We start from the raw sequence: 6,251 nt of genomic DNA, 5'->3' as shown, positions 1-6,251 counted from the left end.
TTCATCTCAAATTCCTTCTTTAGGTATTGAAAGCTTATCTCGAAGCTCTTAGGAGTTCCAATCAAATTTATGTCATCCACATAAACAGCTAGTATTACAAATCTATTTAAGGATTTTTTTTTTATGAAGACACATGGGCAAATATCATTGTTTGCATACCCTTCCTTAGACAAATATTCACTAAGACAATTGTACCACAATCTACGGATTGTTTCAAACCATACAATGAACGCCTTAGTTTAATTGAGCACGCTCCTTTGATTTTGCAGCAAACCAAATCCTTCGTGAAAATAGGAGAGTATGTTTCTTCATAATCAATCCTGTGTTTTCAGAAAACCTTGTGCTACAAGATGTGCCTTATATCGAGAAATTTCATTTTTCTCATTTCGTTTTCGAACAAACACCCATTTGTAACCTACAGGGTTAACACCTTCTGGGGTTTGTACTATAGGTCCAAATACACCACGTTTATTGAAAGAGTTTAATTATGCTTTAATAGCAAATTCCAGATTGGCCAATCTTTCCTTTGTCGACAAAACACGTGGTTCATTTATTTTTCATCATTGTCCTTTGATGTTCCAATAGCTATACCATAGCTAAATATGTCATCCATGACAAGTGCTTTCCTATCCCACAATTCACCTGAACATGCATGGAATATTGAGATCGATCTCTTTATTTTCAGGCACATTGGCTCTCCATGGGCAACCATATATAGGCATTTCAGTGAATTTGATATTTGCACATTATTTGTTTATGGAGCTCCAGCCACACCGGCTATTAATTGGACAAGATGGTTTCTCGGTTCTCCTCTCCTAGGAGCTTTGGATCCTATAGGTCTACCACGCTTTTAGCGTATAGTAGATTCATTTGCGCCATGTTTGGACCCCCGTCCAAATGGAACATCAATTCCGGCTGGCACATTCATGGTTACTTTTACCATATCATTAAATGCTTAGGCATTTTCTTTGCAACCGCTTGCAAGTGTATCATTCTCCTGATCTCATATAGTCACATTCATTGTTTGGATCCTTAATGAGACAGAGAGGACGGATCCAAGTTGCTTCACGCCGTTCCTTAGAGCAACCATTGCTTTTCTCCCCTAACGACGGAATACTCGTCTCATTAAATTGACAATTATGTAATACTGATCGCCTAAGTGACGGCTTCCAACGTTAGATATGATACACAATGTCTTTCGCATTTATGGGTATAGTCGACCAGACATATATCCATAATACTTTTCTCCATTTAGATATCCATACATTTTAACATAAAACAAAATAAAATTGTAAAGATTGATACTAGTGCATTGTTCAAAATATTAACGACAATCAAGGCCTAGACATTCCATGAAGAAAACACAATATTAACGGTAAACGTTCCATGAATTGGTAATAAAATTAACTAAATAAATCATTCCAAGAATTGTCGTACCTATCCTTTAGGGATTTCCAAAGACCTGCTGGGTCTTCCTCTGTTAGGTACTCATTCTTTAAGTCGTCATGAATATGATGACGTATTCATCATATTAAACATACATGGAGTTAAACATACATCATTTTAGAACTTCAAGTCCTTATTTATGTTAGAACTTCAAGTTCTTGAAAACAAAATAGCTATAAAAACAAATTTGGTTCCTAAAAATTGAATCTTTGGAACTTCAAAGATCTTGGAACATCAGGTTCCTAAAAATAATAGATCTTAGAACTTCAAGTTCCTAAAAAAAAATAGATTTTGGAACTTTGGGTTCCGAACAATTTAATTCTTGAAACTTCAGGTTCCTAAAAAATAAATTTTGGAACTTCGGGTTCCAAATATATCGTAGAACTTTAGGGTTTACATCATTGTTCAATAGTATACATAAAAAAAAACAAAATGAAAAGAAAAGAAATTTCCTTAAATTAAAAACCCTAGCATGTAATTCAATGTTTTAATCCATCTCACAATATAAAACAAAGAATTGCATAGATTTGGTAAGGAATACGATACCTATCCGATTGAAAAATCGGATTACCACGTTTCTCTATCCAACGAGAAATTAGTCCATAAAGAACTGTAAAACTGAATTAGCTCAGGACGAATTAGGCTTCACGACACATACCGTTGGAAACATCTCCGAGTCAGCTTTCTAATGCAAAAAACGGTTCGCAAATCCGACGTTTGAGCAGAAAATTATAGCCGTTTTCGTTGAGAGTGTCTCAATATTCCGAATTTCAAAACTAATGTCATGAGTTGGGTTTTATTAACTTAAGGCCCTGAATCAATAAAATATATGGGCTTTGACCTTAAAAAGTTATTAGGCCCGGCTAACAAAAAGAGAAGATGTCATCGTCATCTTCTCCACTACTAAACAAACGATTTGTACTCCTTGAAACATTGGATGGAGTATGGACTGGAAGTGTGGAGTTGAGATTTAAGAAATTGGCTATTGGACTAGACTGATGACTGGAATCACTTTCGATCCATTGACCATACGCCCATTTTCTCGAAGTTAGCCAATCGCCCAGGTGACCAAGTATGCATGATGTATATATAGACTTAGTTCCACAAACCTTAACTGAACATTCATGTTATATTAACCTTGTATATAAGCACTAATCTAGCCACATAAATAAAATTTATGCTACCGATTATACTCAAGTACTAATGGGTTAACTCATGGTGGTCATGTTATTACTAAATAATAAGCATGCAATTATATCATTCATTTGTGGAATAAAAAGCTAAAGCTTTTTAACAGTGGCTTAACGGTGTTACATGCAATCATGAGAAAATTTGACATGTGTACTATTGTTACAACAAGATTTCTCTTGAAAGTTCAAAATAATATCGCATATATTAATATACCACCCTTCCAGTATAGATTGGAATAAAAGCTTTACTTTTTCACAAACTATTCAAAATAGAGGTACTGCAATGTTTACTAACTCTTACTAGGAACGTGACTCCCATCCAACAGTACATAAACTTGATGAAAGCTCATGTTATATCATACCGAACCAAAACAAAAAAAATATGAGTCGGAACTAATAAAAACTATCGGTTGATACTTATTTCACAACCTTTTGATTATGACAGAATCAACAATCATAAAAAATAACTTTCGATATGATAATCATGCTTCAACAATCAAGATACGATCTTTAACCATTCTAGCTCATGATACCAATGTAGACAAAATAGTGCACATACCTTTTTTTTTTCCCCGAAACAAATCAATAAGCTCAGCAACAGAAGCGGAATTGGAATCGATAAAAAATATGCGTTCTCTCAATGTCGTAGCCACGATTGCTAGAAAGGTAGTTTAAGTTTTAACACCTTCTATCCAAAGCTAGAGACTATCGTGCTGATAACGTGTTAGAATTAAACCGATTTGGAGAAAACACCACACTAACTTAACATTAACTTAACATGTAGATTGAATCAATAAAAGAGAGAGAAAGAGATAATTCTTATTCCTTTCAGATAAAGGTAACCTCCTTACTAAGATAAGGGATTAACATGATAAACAGTAAGATAGAGGATGATCAGGATAAACATCAGGATAGAAGGTTATCAGGATAAATACCAAGATTAGGATAACACATATCAATGGTGGGCATCCATATAAGGCCATGGATTTCATAACAAACATAATATATTAAGGAAAACTACAATGTCATCTAGTGAATTTGACGAATGCCTCAACGAAAATCAGTACCTTATACCATGATATTTATATCCAATGAATTCGACTCCAGAAATCCCTTCCATATATAACTCAACCGAATGAAACTGGAAAATCATTTTTTCATGTCACTGGAGAAGAAAATTTTGGTCATTAACTTTGGTTAATCTCATCCCAAGTAACATAAATTCTTGGCTCCGTCCCTGGTAGATCCATTCGTGTTTATTAACGTAATTTGTAAAATAATAATTTACTGAGAAACAACAAAAAACCAACCAATAAGTAATTCATATCATCATTTTACTTGGGAAATCCTCAAATATCTTTTATGATCAACAATTTGAATAGTCATGCACTTGTTTATTTGGAACTACACAATGACATTATTCCCTGCTTCATCATGCAATCCAGTAGTGTAAGGGAATTTAACTAGCTAGGACCGAAATACGTACGTCTGGCTTTGGACCTAGCATTTTGTAAATTTTCGATAAATTAGAACTAACTGGATAAGCAATTTGATGAAAACCAAAACTCTTGTATAGCCTTGTCAATTAGATCAAGATATAAAAGCCAAAACATCTTGATAATCCTGTCAATTTATATGTCATTTTAACCAGATGTTCCGATTATCAATCAATCAATTTTTCATAAAGAATCGATCAATTCTTGGGCCTTCAAACCGGTGGTGACAATTGAACATTATTGCATGGTCAAATTATTTGCTTCATAAATCTCCATAACCATCCAATTGCTCTAGGGCTCGCGACAATAATGTTTTAGTCAAGTCCTTTTCTCTTAAAAGGCAATGTGCACGTCTGTGACCCTACTGCATGAAGGATTTCTAAACGAAGAAAGTTATGTTTCGAGTGATCTCTCCTGATATTTGTACAATGTTAAGTTGTACGCTCTCCAACATGGCTGACCCTGTTGAGAGTTGAGAATTAAAAATCTGTTTGGTTGAGTACTTTAGTTTCAAATAGCAATGATGTTATCTTTAGCAAAAAAAAAAAAAGGTTTCAAATAGCAATGTGAATATGTGACTAGAAAAATGGAATCAGCTTCAAGATTAGATCAACAATCAGTTTCTAAGTTTGTCAAGTGGCGCTCATTGTAATTGCATCTGATCAGGATCGCCAGTTTAAATGCTTATATCAGTAGCCCAAATCTTAGTGTTTATCTACACTTCCTAGCAAATTTTTTTTGTTTTTATTTGGTAAATAGACTAGATAAAATGGCATCTGAGTGTCACGCGAGACATGATTTTGTTTAACAAATAATGCAATTCCATGACAGCATTATAAATTAGATCTCAGATCCAATGGTCTCGAAACACTCATCCTATAGGGATATCCTTGTGGTAGCCTAGATCTATAAGTTATTAGGCACATAAATTTTGAAATGGGAAAACCATATTCAATCCATATTGATGATTTGATGTCTATGGTTTGTACACCTGTAATAAGTGGGTTTTGTCAAGTTTGAATTTGATGAGTTGGGGTTTTCCAACTCTTTGGAGTATAACTTCAGTTTATTTTGTCTTGCTTGGCTTCATGAGAGATGACTTTGAGAGGAGAACCCCTATATAAAAGCTTAAAACAACGACCACACGAAACCAACGGCTGAAACGTGGCACCCAAGGAGCAATAATTCAGATTCTAGCGTGTTTTAGTAAGTGACACGTGTTGGAATTTAACTGTAAGACCCTTTGATTTTTTATGCTTCGAGGCTATGTTGTTTTGGATAAGTTTTGAGGGATAAGAGGACCTACATTGCACGCGCCAGACCCGTAGGAAACGGACAGCTGGATAAGTGAAGAAACTTTACACTCACGCGGCACACCCAATCATTGAAATTTTAATACAAGTTCAAGCTTTGTAATAACAAGTAGTATAATATCAACAAAATAAAAACACAAGAGCCTAGCTAACTATTACAGCTACTGGCACATTGGCTTGGCTTTTTTGTATGAATTCAGTTACCAAAATAAACGCAATTAACCAAACTACGTGATTGGATTGCGTTTGATTTTTGATGTTATAGGACATTTATTTTAGCGCAATGTCGTATAATATCAACAATTGTCTTGTGGTGACAAAAAAAGAGCAAATGTACGAGCTAGTATTAATGTTCAGCATTATGTTTTTGAGGTTGGCAATTGGATTAGGTTTAGAATAGGTTGATTTAGATTAGAACCTAAACTGACAAGGACCACTTAGGATATGTTCTACTAGAAACAGAGAGATAGTAATCCGACCCAAAACATAAGGGGCACCGTATTTACAGTTCTAATAATGGGATTGACACCCCTTTGTCAAATTTCTAAGTATTGGCATTCCTCTATTAATCGTATAAGTTGATGTACACCTCTCTATTATTACGACAACAAACTTAAGCAACTTTTATATTACGGTATCCGTATGTTGTGGTGTTCAAAATTTGTAGTGAAAAAAGAAAAATATTATTGGCGACAATTGACTGCTTTGGAATGTAGAAACTTACGACAACCCGCTATTGTGGAATGTGAGATATCCCAGCAACTTGCTGCCATTGGAAATATTGGGAGAGAATAACTATTATTGTC

The sequence above is a fragment of the Coptis chinensis genome, chromosome 2 (assembly GCF_015680905.1).
Source record: "Coptis chinensis isolate HL-2020 chromosome 2, ASM1568090v1, whole genome shotgun sequence".
Lineage (NCBI taxonomy): Eukaryota > Viridiplantae > Streptophyta > Magnoliopsida > Ranunculales > Ranunculaceae > Coptis > Coptis chinensis.
Note: the sequence above shows the minus strand (reverse complement) of the source record.